This window comes from Podarcis pityusensis (assembly GCF_964106645.2).
Source record: "Podarcis pityusensis genome assembly, chromosome: 1".
Lineage (NCBI taxonomy): Eukaryota > Metazoa > Chordata > Lepidosauria > Squamata > Lacertidae > Podarcis > Podarcis pityusensis.
Window position 1 is genome coordinate 98457051 of NC_138028.1, and position 21492 is coordinate 98478542.

Consider the following 21492-nt stretch of genomic DNA (forward strand, 5'->3'; position numbering starts at 1 on the left):
TAGTTGAAGCCTTTCACAATACATCTGTTTGTGAGGCGCGATACAGAAATAGCCAACAGGATGGTGGGCAGGTCGTCAGGTGATTATTCCTCCTCAGCTTCTTCCTGAATCAGGATAATTAACAGTCCAACCCTATGCATATGTACTGCTGTGTTCACTGGGGCCTATTCCTATGCAAGTGTGAACAGGACTGCAAGCTAAAGATGGTTTTTAGAAAGCTGATGAGCTCATCCAAGTCTGCTATCTTTTCACAACGTTTTATTGTACGAGATCTCACAAAACTAAATGCAGCCCATTAACCTTGTATGGTCACCAGTTGCAGATGGCATGGTGGGGCAGAGGCAGTGGAAATGTATCAGCAGAACCAATCTGGCACTCCTGCCAATGTGTTTGCACTGTATCACCTTCACTGCCTAAGCAGCAGTAACTCACCTTCTGCATGGTCAGGTAACTGCCTCTGCACCACCACACCATCTGCTACTGGTGGTGACTAGCAGGGTTTGACATACTCCCTTGCTGTCTGCCTGGGTTATCTAGCTCTTGGTAAGTCTCAGTATATGGTTGATTACCTGCATTTAGCCTTTGTGGGTCAGGCTATGCAGACCCACATGAACAACTTTCTGTAATTGTAGACTCTAGAACTATAGAGCCCCGTGCAATGTGTGCAATTGAATGTACAATCTAGAGAAGCCAAATGCAAAAAACTAGATACATGCAGTAAATGCACACTTCTTCTTCTTCTTCTTCTTCTTCTTCTTCTTCTTCTTCTTCTTCTTCTTCTTGTTAAAAAGCAGCTATCGTGCAATTTCTTTGTTGCAAGGCTACTTCTTTCCATTGTTTGGGAACAAAATATTGCACTTCTGGCATAGGATCAAGATTAGCTCTACTTCAGCACTATATAAACCTAGGTGTTCTTGATTCACAAGAAAGACCCTGAGGGAGTTCTGTACAATTGGTTTTGCGCAACTAGTGAATTACAGCTTCATAAGTGACATCACAGATGTGGATTTCATTATTTTTGTATATACAATCGACAATGGCTACCTTGAAAAAATACAGAGCTAATCAATTGACTACTTTAGCAGTTCTAAAAATAAGTGACTAAGCCTTAGGCTACTACATACTGAGAGCCTGTAAGTTCAAGGACTAGATAAAGAAGCTGCCATTTTTATTCTGAATGTTAATCTTCAAACATAGCCCATCCCCCTGCACAGTTTGTTATTGTCAGAAACACTGTTATGTATATTGTGAGGTAAAAATAAGCCAAGATGGGGAATGTTTTAGACCAAGGTAATAGAACTGTACGAGAACAGAATAGAGATGTTTTAATCATGCTTGCTGCTGATCTTTATATGTATATGTATATAAAATTATTAATCTGAGTAGTTAGGGGGGAAATGACACAATGACAGTTAATTATAAGTAATCCTGCAGCACTTCAACACAGACTAATAAGAACAGAGAGCTCTGCCAGCAGTTGGTTATATCCTCAAGGGGGAAAAGTGATTTATTTTATTTTTTGCCTAAAATAATTTCACTTGCTTCAGATTCAAAACTGAAGTATAATTTGCTTAGTAAATATATCAGATGATGGGTCTCTAGTACTCAGAAAATCAAGAATGTAAGAAAGGAACTGGTTGTTTAGATCTAAATGCCTGTGGAGGTTTTTCAAGAATCGAAGTTGGGAAAGAGACTTATCCATGTCTTGCTTTATTCAAATAACCACAGCAGCTGAATAAAAACCCTGCCCCTCCTCAGAGGACTGTGCCCATGCCATCATGTGGGATGAGGGACTGGTCACCATTTAATTTCCAGGAGGGCTGTTGCACAATACAAGCAGAAGGTTCATGGATCTTCTTGGACTCCATTTGCAAAGAGACAGATCAGACCCTTCTGCTTCCTCATATTATCTGTAACAGAGGTGGGCAGAAAGTAGAACAGATTCTACTGGTAGATCTCTGGGTGATTTGCAGTAGGTTTACAAAGATTTCTGAAAAAGGGCTCCGACTCAAATTTTGCTGTTGAAATTAAGGATGCTTAGGAAGATGAACCCAGTCTGGGTTCGTGGGTGACAGAAATACAAGCTGTGTTCTGTTACTGAAAACAAATTCCCTGGGCTAAGCATTGCTCAGAGTTATCCCTTTCTTAAATCTAAATGTATGCCTGCTCCATGAACTACTATGCTTCACTAAAACCGGGCTGATGATCTTGGGATTCTAGCTAAAACCTGAAGGCAATCATGTAAGATAGCAGTCTGTTCACTCCTATTCTCTAATTCTCAGAGAATTCAAAGGAAAGGTGTTCACCCAAGGAGGAGGTCTCTTGCTATCTAAGAGCTGGTAAAAGGATTTGTGGAGCTTTGTGTATATTCTTTAGTGGATTTTAGTCTTACTAATCACAGGAACAATGCTTTATTAATTACCACTCCTTTGTGAGAAGTTGAGCACTGTTAATCCCCACAGAGCCATAAGAGGAGAGGGCTTCCATAGCACCTTGAGGCTTCTATACAATGTTGGTCAGACTTTCTGAATTTGGCTCCTTTTTTTATCTCCCCCTAACCTAATATTAGTAATCTGCTGCATAGATAAGCATGTGGAGAGACTCATCTTCAGTTGCATCCAGCCTGCTACTGCATGCAAGGATCATATAAATTAGAGGTAAACAGCAAGAGGAGTATTAGAAGAGAGAGATCACAGGACATATCTGATTCTTTATTGAAATAGCAAATCAGGAAGGAATCATCAGCAGAATAAAGAAACAGCTCTTCCTGAGCTTCTTTACCCCAAAATCAGTTTGGGTTCATGAGCGCACTGGAGGTGCAGTCATCTCCACTAATTCAAAGCGAATCAGGAAGGGTCCACTGCCAGGGCTACTCAACCAAGTGAGATGGATATGGGAAGCAAGTCCCCACATGCTGTAGAACCTTATTCCCCCTCCCCATGTAATTTGTGCCCTCTATTAGGTCTCCTATACACCCCAGTTTGAGTATCACTAGCTGTAATGATCCAAAGATGCTTGAATTCCACTCTTGCATATTTCCCTCATAAAGATCAGCCTGGCTTCCTAACAATTAATGCTGTCTTCACAGTACCATGGACAGCTCCCAAACACACGTTCTGTGTTCTTTCTCTTAATCCATATACTTAGGAGGCGCTCTTTGAATCCCAACCTAAAAGCTTTATTCTACATGTTATTAAATTAGTGGTTAGATTCCTGTATTGCAAGTGGCTGGACTAGATGACCCTCAGGATCCCTCCCTACAATTCTATGATTCTATGGGTGTATGATTCTATTTTTAAGAAATACTAGTTAAAATGTTTTTTTTAAAAAATTAAAACAACCTCTTTGAAGCATTTGGCATCCCTATTTATTAAATTATTGTATCAGTGCTCAGATATTCATGCAAAGGCAAGCCTGCCCAATCTGCAAGACATCAAGTCAAATAAATATAGTTCAACAGCAGTAGAACTGCCCAGACTAGCAGGAGAAACATGGTGTTTTGAAGCTGTCATGCATGGCTGGTGTGCTGTGTTTGACTTTGTGGGTTTCAGACTGTGCAGGTCTGATGTAAATATTTTAAATACCATTTTCTTATATGATCCATATAATTCCAAAGTCAGCTGTGCCTACCCTCTTATATCAGCCATTCCCTCTTTCCATAACAGATTTGAGTTTTCAATGCAAGGCTATTCTGACTGCTCTATCTAAAATTGTCACACAAAGGCACATGTAGGGAGCCTGGTTTACAATTATACAATTGCTGGCAATTTCAGTATTAGACTCCAAAAGGCCTTCAAAACTAGAAAAGATTAAATTGCACTGCTGTCAAGAAGTCTGCATAATCAGGGTCATGAAATGCCATGCAGAAAACTCTTTGGAAGAATTGTTGTTGTTTAGTCGTTTAGTCGTGTCCGACTCTTCGTGACCCCATGGACACGCCAGGCACTCCTGTCTTTCACTGCCTCCCGCAGTTTGGACAGACTCATGTTTGTAGCTTCGAGAACACTGTCCAACCATCTCGTCCTCTGTCGTCCCCTTCTCCTTGTGCCCTCCATCTTTCCCAACATCAGGGTCTTTTCCAGGGAGTCTTCTCTTCTCATGAGGTGGCCAAAGTATTGGAGCCTCAGCTTCAGGATCTGTCCTTCCAGTGAGCACTCAGGGCTGATTTCCTTAAGAATGGATACGTTTGATCTTCTTGCAGTCCATGGGACTCTCAAGAGTCTCCTCCAGCACCATAATTCAAAAGCATCAATTCTTTGGCGATCAGCCTTCTTGATGGTCCAGCTCTCACTTCCATACATCACTACAGGGAAAACCATGGCTTTAACTATACTGACCTTTGTTGGCAAGGTGATATCTCTGCTTTGGAAGAATTACATTAGAATTTTAGGGTTGGTTCACACATACACATGATTGGCATGTGTGGATGAGGTATCAGATTAAGCTCTGTTTTCAATATAAGATCACATCATGAGAAACCCACTTTTTCTGTTTAGTTAATTCAGACACACCAGCTGTTAATCATCCAGGGCTGAGTACTCAAGTGACCAGAAACCAAGATCATGTACATGCATATAGGAATCTTGCACTGCCTTTGAAAAAGAAAATAAGTTTCTAGACCTTCTGGTTTATGGAGAAGGTTTGAAGATATTTTAAAGTCTGCTAATGTCTTGGAAGTAAAAAAGAAAAGGAAAAAAAGTTTCCCCCTGAACCATAACTTGCTTTTCAGGGACAGTCTTGTCAGAACAGTCATAAGGCATCAAGGATGAGACAGGGAATCCCAATGATTCCCTTAGAGCACAGGGAGTGGCTGTAAAACACCTGTCCTTTTCCCTTTCAGTTTGAAGAAGTAGGGTTGACCTCATTTCCCTCTTTGTCTTTGCACTGCAATCAACAGACTTTGTTGCCACTGATTGAAATGTTGATCTAATCCTCAGTTGTGCCACTCCACCATGCTTGTGAGGAAGGAGGTTTCCTGCTTTTTCTTTTTGATTAAAAGCACCACTTGTATGTTTATGCAAATGAAAGTTATTTTAAAACAAACCCTCTCAAACATCTTTTTAAAAACTTTGGAAAAAGTTCTCTGGGCTGGGAGCATAGATTCAAAACATCACAGGCACCCCTCATTCTGAATTTTGTACCACAAAGTTTCCCAGTGAATTGGCAAATGGCAAAACTCATTTTCCCTAGTGGTGTTGCCAATACCCATAATTAGCTTGGTATGTATAATTTAATTTATTTGGCTCGTAACGCTCAGCTATTATGTTCCCAGAAACATCTTCTCTGATATTAAAACAGATTATGTGCATTTAGACCAAGAGAATTAGAGTGGTGATACTCTTTAATGTTAACCACTTATTCTCAATTAAGCCTTCAGTAAGCATTCAGTAATTGCTGTGAATACATGTCAGGATCACTCAGATAAGCAGCTTTTTGTTGGGTGAGTATCCTGACTATTTGGGCTGCCATACATCCAGAATTTCTAGGACATAGTTGAAAGCAGTGTCTGGATGGAAAACTTGAAGCAAAACTAAAAAAAGCTCAACAATGTTTGTGTCCAGATATCCACTTTTTGAAATATGGCAACTCTATATTTGGTTAAATCAATAAACTCTTTCATTCCTGGGAACATTTTTATGGGGTCAGAGTTGACTTTCCAAACAGCAAACCACCATGCACGATGCTACTAAAAGTGTATGCAGGGCAGGTGAAAATAAAGCAGTTTCCAGAGATCTTCAGTTATATCATTAATGTTCCATCATGCGCCATGCACAATGTCAGGTTCAAAAACTAGTTTCTGAGGTTGATAATGATTTTTAATTTTGTCTCCATTCATAATGGAGCCCTGCTTTGAAATAGGTGAGCTGTGGGTCAGGTGAAGCTGATTGAACTTCTCCAGGGAACTTCTCTGAGGAACTTCCAATTTTCTTCCAATTGCTCTTCCTTCCCTTGCCTACCGCCACCACCACTGTGGTCAAACTTTATAATGCTTCCTCATGCGCCCTTAAATATGGTATGAACTATGAATCACTGGATGTAAATAAATCTGGTGGTACTTGCAGGCATCCATTTTATGCACAATATTGATAAGAAAGCATGAGGAGAGGAAGTGGAACTGCAAAAGCCAGAAGAAGCTGTAGCAATGATTGCTTTGGCGAGAGAGGCCAGGAATGTGGTTGGCCCTTCTGACAATGGATACCAATGTCCTGGAGCAGCTTACATGATGCAATATTATTCCATCTTATCAGAACAGTAATAAATCAGAGGAAGAATATACTTGAGAAGCAAATCTGAGCTTGACAACAGGTAGCATGCAGCCACCTTCTCTAGCTGTATGTTCAAGACTCCAATCAGGAAAGGTTAATAGCTTGTGAATTTCTTTGCCAGGCTTCTCTTGTTTTGCATGGCAAAGGATCCTTCCTGCCCTCTTAAAATGGTTGAATAATTGGGGAGGGGAAATACATTGCTTTAGGCTATACTTTACTAAAATTTCATTTCCTCCTTTCCCCAGCATCTTTGATACATAGCCCATCAGGGAGACAGTGTTGACCACTGTACTTTCTAATTGTCCTTTTCAAGTGTTGTAATACTTGCTATATATTAAAAACAAACAAACTCATAGCAATAGGCTTCCCAAATATTTATCTCTCCTCTCTTGTCACTGATAACTCAAGTTTTGACTCATAACCTTGTAATACAACTTTTTTCTTACGTCAACACTCTTTACTGGCAAATCACCCACCAGTAAATCACCCACCAGTAAAGGTGTGGTATGGTAGGGTGGAAGGCCAACAACAGGTGGAGCCAGAGTCGATGGTAGACAGAGCCAGAGACAATGAGAGGCAGAGCCAATTAAATCCAGCTTTGCTCTTGTCATCCTCCTTGGTGAATTCTGCAAGGGCAACACTGAGACCAAGGAGAAGCAAGCTCACAATGCCATCCTTTTGGAATGGTCATAGATAGGAAGGCAGGCAGGCAGCTGGCTGAGGCTGGTGGGGCTGTGTCTGATTTGGATCAACCTCCACTGGTAGAAGGACAAGCCAGTGTGATATCATGGGTAAATAATGTTTAGTCGGCAGAATGCTTCTGTGCTTTAAATATATAGCCAAGAAAACATATATACTTAGCTTTCTATGAGGACTGGCCCTTACATGAAGCAGAGTAAAGATACCCCCTTGAGTGACAGATGCAGTGAGTGGTGGCAAGGTGTTGGAGCAACGTGTGCCAAGTGGAGGACACTGTCCCATCACCAGTGCTGAACTAAGATTTAACTGCCAGTCCAGTCAGCTTCTCTTCGTGGAATGGAGTTGGGAAGGATGCCATGCTGCCTCAGGCACCAAAAGTCTTGGGCCAACTTTGCTTCCAACCACATCTAACATTATTCTTTGCAAGTCAGCTACTACATCAGCTATAGGAGGAGCAAGGTAGTATTCAAAGCACCGGCATAGTGGAAGATTACTTAGAAGTTCCTTTGTGTGCACTGTAGCTAGGTTTTCATCCAAGTGCATGTAAAAGTGTGTGTGTGTGGAGGGGAGGCCTTTATCCTCCTAAGCCAGAGAAATCATTATGAAATAATGTATTTTCTCTCCCTACACAAATATGCGGTGAAGTATAGTAATATAACACTTGCAGAAGTTTGGGCTGCAGTTTTCTCTTCTAACAAACTTCCTAATATAAATAGCATTGGGATTCACCTCCACAACCACTTGCCTCTCAGTATCTCTGTCTTTCCATCCCCAAATAAAGTAGCTGCGATTGGCTTGTGAAATAAATGTTCTGTTTACTTGCACAGAAGTGGAAAAAAAGCAGCAGCTTTATGCCCTAATCTTGCTTTGCCTGATATTTTGGGTGCGATAGAACCTATTTGGTAACCAGTGTGGTACCTGCAGATAATGAGGAGCCTGATTGGACTGGGAAACATCTCCATAGCATCCGCATTCAGTCATTATCTGATCCACCACCACTAGTAATAGTCTAGCTAAATATTCTGTCTATCTGCATTTTTTCATATTCTCTGGGGATCTGCTGACCTATCCTATCTTGAAAAGTTGTTGTTGCCACAAAATGAGGTGCTTTCTTTTCTTTCTTGCTTCTTCATTATTTCATTCTGTTTTTGCTGGGGTTTCTCTCTGCGTCTCTCCTCCTCCCCCACTACACAGGAATATTATTAAATGGGATGTTTTGTTAATCAATCTGTGCTCAAGCTGCCAGGCAAGGAGATAATACCCTGTGTAAACCATGGATGAATGACTTCCTGCCTATCTCCTCTGCTCTTCTAATTGCACATGACAACACTCAGAGGGGCCCCTGTGAATCTCTGGCACTGACAGAGCAGAGGAGACACCAGCTTCCCGTTGCTACTCTCTGTTCATTAGCATTGATGCTGCTGAGCAACCATCCCTAGGGATGAGATGGGGAGTTCTTTATTCCTTTCCTTTTCTAGGCCTCCTAAACCAGCACAGGAGCTCCGATCTAAAAATATATCTATGATAACTGAGAAAACAGCTGGTTGACCAATACACAACAATACTTTTAAAACAAGGCCTTTCCGTAGGTAGTTTCATGCCCAGCACAACAGCTCTCCTTGAGTAGTTTCATGCCCCCAGCTGATACCTCTCCATTCTTGCTGACCCCTCTGTAGCATGTACCACCATCTGGACCATTATATTGCATAGTCCTTTGGGATTTTAGACCTATTATCTGCTTGGCTGTTTGCTTCCACTACTGGAATAGTTATCACAGGAGAAATTAGGTGATAAAAGAGTACAGAGTTGCTGTGGTTGAGATATGCCAGTATAAATAATGGTGTGTGTTCTCTTAGGCTCAAGGATCGTCTTAACCATTCCTATCCAGACAGAGGTCTGATGGGAATAACAAGATTTTGCTTCTAATTAGATGTGTTTCAGATAGGAGAGTCAGTTGTGTTCCTTCCTGTCTTCTTGCCATAAAACACAGTCCCAAGTGTTTTGCAATTGTCTAAAGCCAGAGAACAACAAGCAGCATTTACAGATCAAGTTAATCACCTTGAAGTCCAATGGATTGCAGTGGGAAAATTAAGCAAACCACTTGTATTGAAATCAATGAGGCTTTAAAGTCCATAATGTTTACTGGATCACATCCAACAGTTCTGGAGCAAATTGAAATGGCATAAAGGAGACGTGTTCCCTCTGGAATATGCAAATATTTATTTTGGTCACTCTTGTGTCTGACCATATGTTTTTGCGGGATTTTCTGGTAGTCGAAATGTCTGCAAAGTTTGTAAACAGAGGCAATCATGAAGTGAACATACACTGCAGACAAGGATCCTTCCTTCAATATTTTTTTTGGGGGGAGGGATTGTGTCACCAGCTTCTATTCATTTCTAGAGTTATCTCCCCATCACCACCTAAGAGACCATAGACAAGTACTAACATTTTATGGAAAAGATTTAATTTTAAATTTCATTGCAGACTTATCCCAGTAATGCTTTGTTTATGTGTTATTATTTATTGCACCTCCTCCAGAAACCATTCTGTACGCCTAGGGTGGTGAACTCCACAAAATAAACATGCAGCAGGAAATAATTAAAGCAAATATTTCAGGAACCAGCCACATGCTCAAGAGGTGCTTGTTCAAACTTTTCCAGGTATGTCAGCAAATAATTATTTCCATCCAGAAATGAACCAGGAGTATTTCTTTCAAAATGAGCTGGTATTTGTAATGAGTCAGGCTGACTGCTTCTAAGACAGGAAAAGGAAGAAGACAGTGACCCTATGTATTAGTTATAAAATGGGAACTTTCCATATTGCTTATTATAATCCAAGGGGGTTTTGTGAGAAGAATAATCACAGTGATACATTTGTTAAATACATGGTGCTAAATTCAGACTTCCTTTGCCTTTTGAGATTCAGCTTGCATGCTCTCCTAGAAGCTCTTCAAAAGAACCGAAGATACAGCAGCAGGCTTCCCATGCCCATGGGACACAAGCAAAAAAAAAGGGAGCACCCCTTGTCTGCCTGGTTTAGTATAGGACTTGCTTGAGCAAATGGCTTTGTGCCCAGCTTTCTTGGAACTATCAGTTGAGCAGCAGGGTTGCCAAAATGATGCACAATAACAAGCTCCAATCTACATAACACCTGGCCTATACAAACCAGGTCATTATGAATTTGATCCAAGCTGTCATTCACGTTGCTTTGTTATTCCCATACAGGTTTGCACTACTCATCCATGAAAGGGAATCGTCTCTTAGCATTTCCATTCTCACTTCCAGGTGCCATCCTCCTTTACCTGAGCATCACATAAGAGGACTTGCAAGATCCATTTAAGCAACAGGGACAGCGATGAAAAGAAGAAGCACCTGAATGCTAGATGAAGCAGGAGGATAGCTGGAGGAATCCTGTGGGTTCAAACTCCTGCTTCTCGCTGCTTGCACCAGGTTAGACATTCCTTTTTCTTTCACTGATACTCTGCTTTGCAATTCTAATCCCCCAAATGCCTTTGATGAACTTTGGAATGAATGCACATCTTAAAAATTTACTCAAGGAGTATATCTTTAAAATACAGTAGATCAGTAGATGATATGGTATAAAACAGGAAGATGCAATAACAGTATGTGGTCCATCAAGCTCCTCCCCATCCCCCAAATCCATACAGATTCTCACTGCCATCTTGTGGCATCCTATCTGCACAACAACTATTCTGTATAAACTCTTTTCCTGGGTGAAAGACTTTGCTGGGTTTTCCTGATGCACACAACAGGTTTTTATGTTGCATTTTTTTGTGTACAAAAAATGGAAATTTGTTAAAACTTGTCTGCCTATTCAGATTGCTCAATTTAGGTAAACATGGTGGACGTTTTGTGTAGGGAGTCACCTACCACCACCACCACATGTGTCTTTCTCCTCTGGGCAGTGGCAGGAATAGATAATTCTATACACTGTACCTTCCACATCCACCTCAATGTATTCCAAGATCTGCAACTGCTGTTCTTGCTCTTCTGGCCCAGAATCGGTGTCTGAGGTGAGGACATGGAATTGATTTTGCAGTTCCAGTGACACAACATTACTTCTGACAGTTCTGCTTCTGAGTGTCATGTTCCTCCAGGGGTTGTTGTTCCAGGGCAGTCCATTCTGCTGTATTTAGAACTTCCTTCTCTTGCCCAGTAGCTCAAAGTGTGTACAGGCGGGCCTCAAGTTACTGTACCTTCTCTTCTACTTGCTGCAGGTGTAGTTTTGCACATTCTCAGGCAGGAAGGGAAACGTGGCACAAGTGCTGCAGGTCACTTGCCATCCATGTTTCTTGGTTCTATGTACACTATGAGACAGCACTCTTGGCCTCCCCTTCAAAATGCCATCACAAAGGCTCCTGTTTACAAGTCTGGTCACAAGCTCCCAGAGGCTGCAATCAGCTAAACAGAACTGATAAGCTTCATCAGATAAGCTTTGGTTGGCAAGAAGTCACAAACTTTGGCCTGGCAAATTCTTGCCAGAAGTTATTCCAGTAACATGTGGTAACTTTACCTGTTTGCCGTCTGATCCCTAAACCTGTTAGTTCAGTTTAAAGGAATGAAATCTCAAGCAGGCATGCTTTAGGACAGCACACTACCTGGGTTGAATCCAGGAATCTTGTGAGTGAAGTTGTGCTCATGGAAACTCCTAGCCTTGGAAGGAGAGGGGAGGAAGTCATCAGCAAGTTGCCACTCAGAACTTGCTGAGAGATAGAGGACTTATGGAGAAATGGTATGGGAATCTGCAGTGGAAAGCAGTCATTGGTAAAAATGTCCTTTCCTCTCTCTGCCAGTAACAGTCTCTGTGTGATTACGAGGCTTTTGGCAAATGGAAGGAGCTCTTCCATTCATGAAAGGTATCCTCTGAATCCCAGCCAAGGCACTTTTTGGGTTCAATTGTGGCTCCTGGGGGCTGCAGCTGTTCACATTTTTAGACCTTTTCACTTTGTTCTTGCCTCGTTTTTTGTGCATAGTTGACACTCAGGTCATTCACTCTACTTGGAGAATCTGAAAGTGCAATGTAGTTTGAAGTCTACAGTGGGCTAGAAGCAGGAGGGGAACACCTATTAGCCTAGATTTGGCTTTAGAGAAGTGACAGCCTTGGAGATTTCTGTGTTGCTACAGTTTTACAAGAGCTTGTGTGCTAATCCCTTCAGGACTGCAGCATTTATCACCTACCGCATACGTGTTAAGCGCTGCTTTCTAGGGGAATTAGTGCTTCCTCTCTCAGCTGCTTTTCCACTGAAAAATAAGCAAGGAAAAATGATGGCCCACAGAAGGAAAGCTAGAGAATAATCGTTTGTCTTTTGTTTGTGGATTCTTCTTCTGGAAGACATAGCTCATCGGGGTTTAATGTCACTTCTAGCTGGTAAGTTCAAAGAAAGAGTCATTCTTCAGCGGTACTGCTGCCACTTCAGAATGTGAATGAAAGTAGGTCCCTTTTCCTCTTTCTGAGTAAACAGACGCTTTCCAAAAGAGGGCATATCATGGTCAACGAAGCTTTGTTTATAAAATGGTGGTTGTACAGCTCTATCTGGGGTTGCCCCTCTCCCAAAATCCTAGCTCCAGCTTTATCACTTGTGGTTTAGGAGGCCTGCTTCATAAGGTGTGCCTCTCAGCAGCTTAGACTGCTGCATCAGCTGTGACTTCTCCAGGACAGAGGTGGCCTGGCTGCTAACTTCTGAATTCACTGCTGTCTTTGAAGACAGTAATGTAGGAAATGGAGCAGGAGCCAGCCATTGGCGGAGGAACGGGAGTGCAGAGGGAGCGGTCCACCCCCGGCACCCTATTCCAGTAGGGTGCCATCGCAGCGCCCCCCCCCAGACTGCGGGCGGCGCGCCATGCCCTTGCGGGTGGCATACAACACCCCCCAGAATGTACGGCACACCCCTGGGGCACACGCCATGCCCCGGGGGGGGTGCCAGCCCCCCGCCTGCTCACTGCCCCCAGTAGCGGAGCATGCAGCTTCACCACTGGAGCAGGCACCCATCAACTAGTATTTGCAAATACAGCACATCATAACAGATTTATTAAGATTATTTGCTGTACTAAGAAAGCAATCCAATGGTACAGTCTGCCAGGATGAGCAGCTTAAGGTGCAGCAGATCTCACAAGAGACACCAATGTCACTTGCTCATCCCAGTTTAGTGAGAGCTCAAGCAGTGTATGTCCCCCAAGCAGGGTATACTGGAAGTGTGATGTGTCAGGGAACAAGAGAGGCAGGACTTGGGCTACATTTTAATCCTGTTCAGCTCAGTCATATGACCTGGCAACCAAGCGTACAACACTGTTTTAAATGCTTGCTCTTCTTCTGCTGGGCTTTGGGTTTGGTGGGCTGCTGCTGCTGCTGCTGCTGAATGGCGTTTGTATCTCATGTAACTTTATGCCAGCTTCTTGTACATAGGAGTGTGTTCCCTCAGAAACAGCAGAAGATCTGAAGTATTAATTTCAAAAAGTGGCAGGTCCAAAGTAAATTTAGGAGAAATCTATAAAATAATTACAGAACTGGAATCATCACAACAAATCTATTGATCAAAATGGGATGCAGATATGTCTAGCAACATATCTCAGCGAAATATGGACATAGATCTGGGAAAAAATGTTTTCAAACTTTGTAGGATCTTAAAATAAATTTCTGTAAAATCATGACTTGTTGGTATCTGACTCCAGCTAGACTGACTAAAATATATCCAACAATAATCAATGCTCAAGATTCATAAAAGTCCAAACACAAACATTTATTATATAATTTTGGAATGCCCAAGTTTTTAAAAAAATTTGGGAGTCAGTATTAAGAGAAATAAATAATTTCCTAGGTCAATATCTTCCAATAGTAGTATACTTTAAAATATCTCTTAAGAGTCTTGTTCCACAAACAGCTTTACAAACAGGTCCTTCTGCAGTGCTAAGAAATGTTAATCTAAAGGCAGATTGGGAGTGGGAGATGCTGCAGTCCAACTGTTCCTGGTGCTCAGCGGATGTGTCGATTCATTGCCCCAAGTCAATCTCTGCTACCCCAAATACAGATAAAGAAGCTGAACACCAAAACACATTGCAAAGCGATCACCCTAATCAATCCAAGCCCACTCCTATGGTGCCCACAATTTACATGAAATAGCTTCATTTAGGTGCACCCTTAGCCACACTTACTTGGAAATAAATAATGACTGGATTTCACTTGTGTATAAACTTGCATATCAAAAGGGTGTAAATTTGAAGTGGCTTTTCAAAGGAAATATATTGTCGCTGCCTGTAGTAGGACAGGCATAGGAATAAAGGAAGTCTTTAAACCAAGTCAGACAACTGGTCCAACTAGATTGTCATACTGGTAAGAGCTTTCCAGGGTTGTAGACAGGCCTCTTTCCCAGAGTTGATGACAATTGAATATTGCACCTTTTGCATGTAAAGCATGTGCTCCACCACTGACTTACCACCCCTTCCTTTAATATGTTGCATACTGCAGCTTAGTTTCATCTTGCCTGGCATCTCTAGTTACAAAAAAAACCCACACACCCCAAGTTAGGTAGTAGGCAATGTGAAAACCCTCTTGCTGAAATACTGGAATGCTGCTGCTGCTGCTGCTAGTCCATGTAGTCGCTACTGGTGTGGATAAACAAACAGACTGGCCTTGAAAAAGGCAGCTTCTGATGTTCCTAATAGCAGCTTAGTCTGCAGCTGGTGAAGTTTCTAAAAGCATAAATATCTGCTCTACCCAGTCTTCCGTTCATAAAAGAGATCCCTGGAGGCTTATTTACTGATTTTATATTATTTAACAAAACATTTATAACACTAGTTGGAATTTAAAAAAATCAAGCCATTATTATCCCCCCCCCCAATATTTGGGTTAGTTACAATTATGAAGCTGTCCCATAATGCAGCTCTCCACAGCAAGCCACCCCTTTGCCTCAGATGCTTTGAGCTATAGCTACCTCTTTGCCTCTTTGTTCTTTTCTCCAAACTACAGTTTCTTAAGAACATATAAATCTGCCTAAGGTTGAGTCAGATCCTTGTTCCATGTAGCTCAATATTGTCTGCACTGACAGGCAGTAGTTTTCTATGGGATTTTGGGTGAGTTCTCACCCAGCTGTACCTCAAGATGCTGGGGATTAAATTAGGGACCTTTTGTTTGCAAAGAAGGTGCTTTACTAGTTAGCTACAGCCCTTATCCATGCACAGACCATTAAATTCTAGGAACAGCAGCTGGTGAGGATGGGTGAGAAAGGATGAGTCAGGGGTCAGCAAGCTTTTTCAGCAGGGGGCCAGTCCACTGTCCCTCAGACCTTGTGGGGGGCCAGACTATATTTTGGAAAAAAAGAATGAATTCCTATGCCCCACAAATAACCCAGAGATGCATTTTAAATAAAAGGACACATTCTACTCATGTAAAAACATGCTGATTGCCGGACTGTCCGTGGCCCGGATTTAGAAGGCGATTGGGCCGGATCCGGCCCTGGGCCTTAGTTTGCCTACCCATGTTCAAAAGGGTTTCACATTTCAGCAATTATCTCTGTAAGGTCCTCCAACCTTTGCTCCTACAGAGGAAACATGAACAGCCATCCTAGTAATTTGCTTAACAAGAGATAATAGACAGCGGCATTCATCATAACTCTATTGTCACCTTCTGATGTCTGCACATCAACCTGCCATTAAAGCTACAGGGGCAGTTCAAAAGCTGGCAGTCCCTTTTGGATGCTTCACACTGAAAGGGACAGTGATCACCAAACTACCCGCCTTGCCCTTTCCACCCCAGCAACTTCAGAGACAATTGTGACAGTAGCCTCCGTAAACTGCTGTACAGCCACCGTCAACAAAGCTCTTTCTACATTATTTAACAAACCACAAAATAATCTGTGAAAGATAAATTGGTTTCCTTTTTAGGAAAAAAAGAAAGAAAAAAGAACAACCACATTTTTACCTTGTAGACACCAATTAACAATCTGTAAGATTCAAAAGTGGAGAAGGAAAAATTGCTTGCTTCATTGACTTCAAAAACAAAAAGTGTTTTGACTCCATCTGGAACACAATAATCATAAATTACTACAAAGTGGAACCTGAGGGGAAAACATGACTTCTTCAAAATCAAAGTACAAAACAAGGCAAACAATGGGAAAGCAGAAAATATTTTTTAAAAGCAGGGTGGGGGGAAGCCAACAGAATTCTTCAAAGGAAGAGAGTAATGTATAAAATTCAAACCATATTCAACTTGCTATATCAGTGACTTACTTATCTTAAGAAGTGAATACCTAAGACCTGAACATTCTCCAAGTAGGGTTCTCAACCGTTCAGAATAAACCAAAACTGACAAACAAAAATACAGTCTTGTCTTTCAACAGCAACATAATCTGTGCAAATCGGCAGGCATGCTTAAATTTAGGGGGAGCCACCCAAGTGAGTGTGTGTATGTGCTTGGTTTCGGGAGGGTGCCTGTCATGAATAATCTACTTGAGTGTTCTCTTAACAGCTGGAACAAAAAGTACAAAACAGTTCATTTTCAGGTGTAAAGCTGGTGATACTGGTCATCACGTGGCCATCGCTGTATTAATTATTGCTTTTGTTTTTAATTTAATGGGGGGAGGGATGCACAACACCAGTGCCCATTCAGTGAGTGACATGCATGTGAGAGGCTGTGACCAGATCCATGCATTGACATACGACATGGATAAATCATCCAAGAAAATCATGCATCAAAGTTGTGAAAAAGGGAAAAGCCATAAAAAGCAAGGTATTGAAAAGCTGAAAACTTTTGTGTACTTTGGGTTGTTTTTAATGGCTACTGTTGCCTGTTTCACAACTTTGATGCATTATCTTCTTGGATGCTTTATCTGTGTTATATAGGACATTAAATCTGTATGCATGGATCTGGTCACAGTCTTCCGCAAGCATCTACTGGAATATGGGAGCTGATTGCTCCTAATGTTCCTGTGTACACAGGGTGTTTGAGCAGAAAGGGACTTGAAAGAGTTTCAGCCAAATGTTCTTACAAAGTCTCCTTGTGATCAGGACTCCAATAATGCTGGATGTGCTTATAAGCCGGGATAGCTCAGTTGGTTAGAGCATGGTGCTGATAACACCAAGGTTGCAAGTTTGATCCCCATATGGGACAGCTGCATATTCCTGCATTGCAGGGGTTTAAACTAGATGATTTTCAGGGTCCCTTCCAGCTCTATGATTCTAAGCCTCCTTTATTGGACTGGAGAGGCACCCCCACTCCTCTTTCCCGATTTTAACCCTCATGCGTTTGTTTTGCATGAATATGGCTAGGCGTACTTGGTGGTGGGTAATAACACTCTTTAACCTGTGTAGTGTTGACACACTCAGATATGACATCATTCACGCAACTAGTTTATCTTCCTGAATATGATACATAAATCACCTGCTGTCCCTTAAACAGGATCACTATGGAAAGCGACTGATCTAGTTGATTGTACACCCATGGTATTGTCAGAACACATAGTTTCTTAGTCTTTAGCACTCTTAAGCAAGGCCTTTTCTTATTCTTAAGACATGACCTTAATTCTACCTCTCAAGAGGTAGGCCTTTTGCAGAGGTTCATGCATTCCTTATCTCAAGGCAGGTTATTTGTCTTCCTTTTTGCTTAACCAAACAGCCAAGACAGTGAGAATCTCTTGCTGTGTGTTCTACAGCTTCCCTCCTTTAGAATGCCTCCTAAGGCAGACAATCAGTCAACCCTTCCCTTCAGAGCACACCAAGACACTTCTGCCATTAGTACTTCTGGCCAATGGACAGATGCAACCCAAGACTGCATGCAACAGCTGAGGTCAGAAATCTATAGAAGCAATTGGATAAAGATTACCATTTCCTGCTTACAAATAGCAAGCCGTGTGGCTTGCTATTACTGTACCTGTGTATGGGCCATTTCCTCCCCTTCCAAGATCTTAATAAACATATGTTTTTACAAAGCTCATCATCACGATGTTTTACACTGTTGTTAACCACCATTAACACTAATTTTGGAAAGAGAAGGGCTGTTATTGACTGAATTGGAAAGGTTTCATTTGTAAGAAGGCAAATTGGAGATGTCATGTGGGCAACAAGCTTGCAGCTGTTTGGTCATCTGTGATGCTTTGGATGTGTATCTGGACACCCGTTCCAAGATTTTTCAGGGCTGCTGAAATATGTAGCCTGACTACTGCTCCTACTGTCTCTTTGTTGTACAATGTGGGTGTAACTGGTTGGGTTGATCTCTGGCAAGCAACTGCAGTGGATAGTTGGGGTGCCAATTTTTCAACTGGCATTTGTAGCTGTGTCTTAAACAGTGGCACAGTCTGTATAAATTAGCAGAGAAAAGGTTTTCACGAGGAGATATGGAGGTCAGCAAAGCAGGCACCTAATTGCCGGAATCAAGCTTTGGCAAAAAGCTAGAAGCAGTAGTATCAGCTGTAATTTCTTTTTGTATTCACTCTAAGTCACAACAAAAGAAACAATGTCTGTTATGCAAGTTCCAGCATTACACATAAAACCCCCCCACCTAAATATAATAAGTGTGGATATCAGTAAAAAACAGCTGCCTGTCTATCATCACACATCACCCACATAAGTATCAAGAAATTTGACACGGGGGCTGACTGAAAAATTGCCCCCCTTAATTGGAGAAAACTTCTCTGATTCAGAAGCGCCTCTATTAGCTACAGACGAAAACTAGTGGTACTAGGTTTATTCAGAGCTGGGAGTATGCAAACAAATGAGGTGGCACAATGGACTATACCGTTTCAGATACAGTTTGTACTCCTTCCAAACTTCCAAACTTCCAAACTTTTCCAAGCACAGCAGGAAAAGAGTTGGGTTACAACATTCTTGTATGCTATTGTGTTGTTGCTTTTATTCCAACAGGATTTTTTAAACAAACAAACAAACAAACAAAAAACAACGGGAAGTAAAAAGTGGTACCCCTCACTTACAGTATTGCTGTGGTACAATCCATACCTCTGAGCTCTACCACTTCATTTACCCTGTTGTGTAGGTCCATCCTGAGTACAGGCACGCCATATGCAAGCACAGAGACCCTGTTTTCCTCCTCATTATGACTTTATACAGGCAGGCAGGTGTCAGGAAGCGACACCCTGGAGTAACTGCTAGCCAGTCTTGTTGGGTGGATGGGGACCTGGTCTGTGCTGTGCCCAGCAACAATATCTCGTCCCCTTTGCACCCTGGTAGTGCAGGGCATAGGCAGGGAGGCCAACAATCTGCAGAGCCAATGACAGGCCAATCCAGCACATCCTAGCTTGGTCCCCCTTTCTGTTCCCTGCTACAGTTCCACACAGGCAAAATGGATTCTAAGGAGGAAGCTGGCAGCCAGGGCCGCCTTCTGGTTTGGAAGTAAGTCAGAACCCAGGTTGGCTGAGGGTCGATAGGGCAGTGCCCCCTTTGCCTTAATGGACCAGTCTTCCTTGGACTCCTCAGAGTGGGCAAAAGGATGGCTTTAAGCTTTTTAATGCATGGTTTCATTTCTTTTTATTGCTGCTTTTGATTCGATGCACAGGGGCATACAAATGTTTCTCTCTCTCTTTTTTAATAAACCAACAAATAAATAAAGGTTTCAAGGAAGGGTCGTTGTTGCCCCTCGCTCCCAAGGCTGCCTCTGCAGCTGCGGGCGAGCAAGTGGCACCGGTGGGGCTGCACTGCCGGGGCCCCAACTTATTACCTCAGCCCACTCATTTGCTCCCCTCCCCCCCTCACGGAGCTCCAGGTGAGGAGCATTACGGTGACGCTGCGGGGGGGCGGGGCAAATGGCCCTCCTCTCCCCGAGAGTCTTTCTTAAAGTTCCAGAACTTGCCTTTTCTTCCCTTGGCCTGTATTCTGGGGCTAAACCAAAGAGCTCCCTTGGGCAGCAGCAGCCTTCCCTCTCTCCCTCCGCCCCTCCTCCTGAGCTGAGCGTCCCCCCTGCCATTGATTCCTCTCGCCCTTCCTCGGCGGAGGCAGGTGGACGGGCTGGGCTGGGCTGGGCTGGGTTGGCTGGCTGGCTGCCGGCGGGAGCCTCTGCGCAGCCAATCGGGTGGCGGCGCCGTGGAGCAGCTGGCGCGTTGGGCCGGCGCGCCTTTCGCTCCTCGCTGTTCCCCTGCGAAGCGGCCGAGCGCCGGGCGGCTGTTGCACACGGGCGCCGGGCTATGGGTGCGCTGCTGCCGAGCCACCATCTTCCTCTGCCCGGGGAAGTGCGCCGCCGCCGCCGCCGCCCACTTGGCCAGACCCAGGCGAGCCCGGTAAGTGCGGAGCTGCTTCGCAGCCTCGACCGGGGAGGCAGCCGCAGCAGCCTCCTCTTCGGCGCCGCCTCCTCTCGCTGCGCCCGTGCGGGATGCCAACTTGGGAGCAGGAGGGCGCGGGCTCTCCCCCTCGACCTGTTAGTTTCCCGGCCGCCTTTTCTTTAGGATCGCGAAGGGATCGGGCGGGGCAAGCCCTTGGACCTCCGGAGGCTGCAGTCCGGGTCTCGCTTACCTGCGCGTAGGCTTCATGGAACTCGGCAGGACTTACTTCGGAGTAGGCAGGCAGATAGGATCGCGCTATTCGTCTGCATGCTAATAACTGCGAGGAGGGTTGCGCTCCCCGTACTGCTGACTTTTTTGGGGGGGGTGGGGGTGGTATATCATTGCTTTCATTTCTTTTGCTTTGTTTTCAGCGCGCGTCCTCGGAATGTTCAGGGAAGGTGTAAAATCTGTATTGCCTTTGTAGTGAACTGTCCGTGCACAATTGATCCAAAGGGCTGCGCTCTCGGGAGTGATCCCGCGAGCTCCCAGGACCGTTCATTTTCGTTTCTGACTCTTTTTTTTGGGGGGGGGCGGCCGTCAATCTGCATTGCGATTGTTCAGATCTGCAGCCCCCAATACAGGAAAGAAGTTTGCGGGCGTCTGCGGAAGGGAACGTGATAGCAGCTGATCCCTACATGAGATCATGTAGTCTGTTCCGTAGTCTTCACTTGGCGAGGAAAAAACGACAGCGAACGGGAGTTGCAAAGGAGTCGCTGCAGCATCAGGAGAAACTGGCAGCGCGGTCCTTAGGTATGTTTTAGCCAGAAGCAGTTCCTAGAGTCCAATGACACGGAACTGCTCAGTAAACCAGCGCAAGATTGCAACAGAGCAATCCGAGGTATTAATTGGAAACCAAGCCCTCCTTTAATTCAGTGGGATTTAACTCTTAGCAGACATACACAGGATTTGGTTGCGCACCTTTTGGCCAGGGTGTTTGAAGGACTTTGATCCCAAACACGCTTGCTAGGCAGTAAATCATCGCTGAACTCCGTGAGGCTTATTCTTGGGTAACGCGATTAGGTTGGGTGTGAATGTGCCTTTAAAGTGAAACTGCTTAGTTCAGTCATTCTGTCTCCCTATCTTAATTTCAAGCATGTCGCTGTATAAAAGGAGTTTCAGTATCTTGGGAATTATAAACACACTCGCCTAAAAAACACACAACCCCATCAACTATCTTCCTACCGCTTCAAGTACATTCATTTTCCTTGTAACACTTTTCTAGAGATCTTAAGAATGGGATCAGTTGCT

At 43.4% G+C, this 21492-nt stretch overlaps 1 protein-coding gene across 11 annotated transcripts in view; it reads left to right on the forward strand.

The window, feature by feature from the left end:
* THSD7B (thrombospondin type 1 domain containing 7B) overlaps positions 1–21492 on the forward strand; it is a 646019-nt gene that overhangs the window by 227339 nt on the left and 397188 nt on the right. For 7 of the 11 annotated variants that reach the window (XM_081005543.1, XM_081005546.1, XM_081005545.1 and 4 more), the window contains 3 exons: positions 9504–9625; positions 10250–10413; positions 12301–12353. The gene's annotated coding sequence lies outside the window, so the exon portion shown is untranslated. Of the gene's footprint in view, positions 1–9503; positions 9626–10249; positions 10414–12300; positions 12354–20053; positions 20203–20456; positions 20477–20826; positions 20995–21492 lie in introns of those variants that run through there. The other 4 variants (XM_081005541.1, XM_081005547.1, XM_081005539.1 and 1 more) reach the window with 4 other exon arrangements.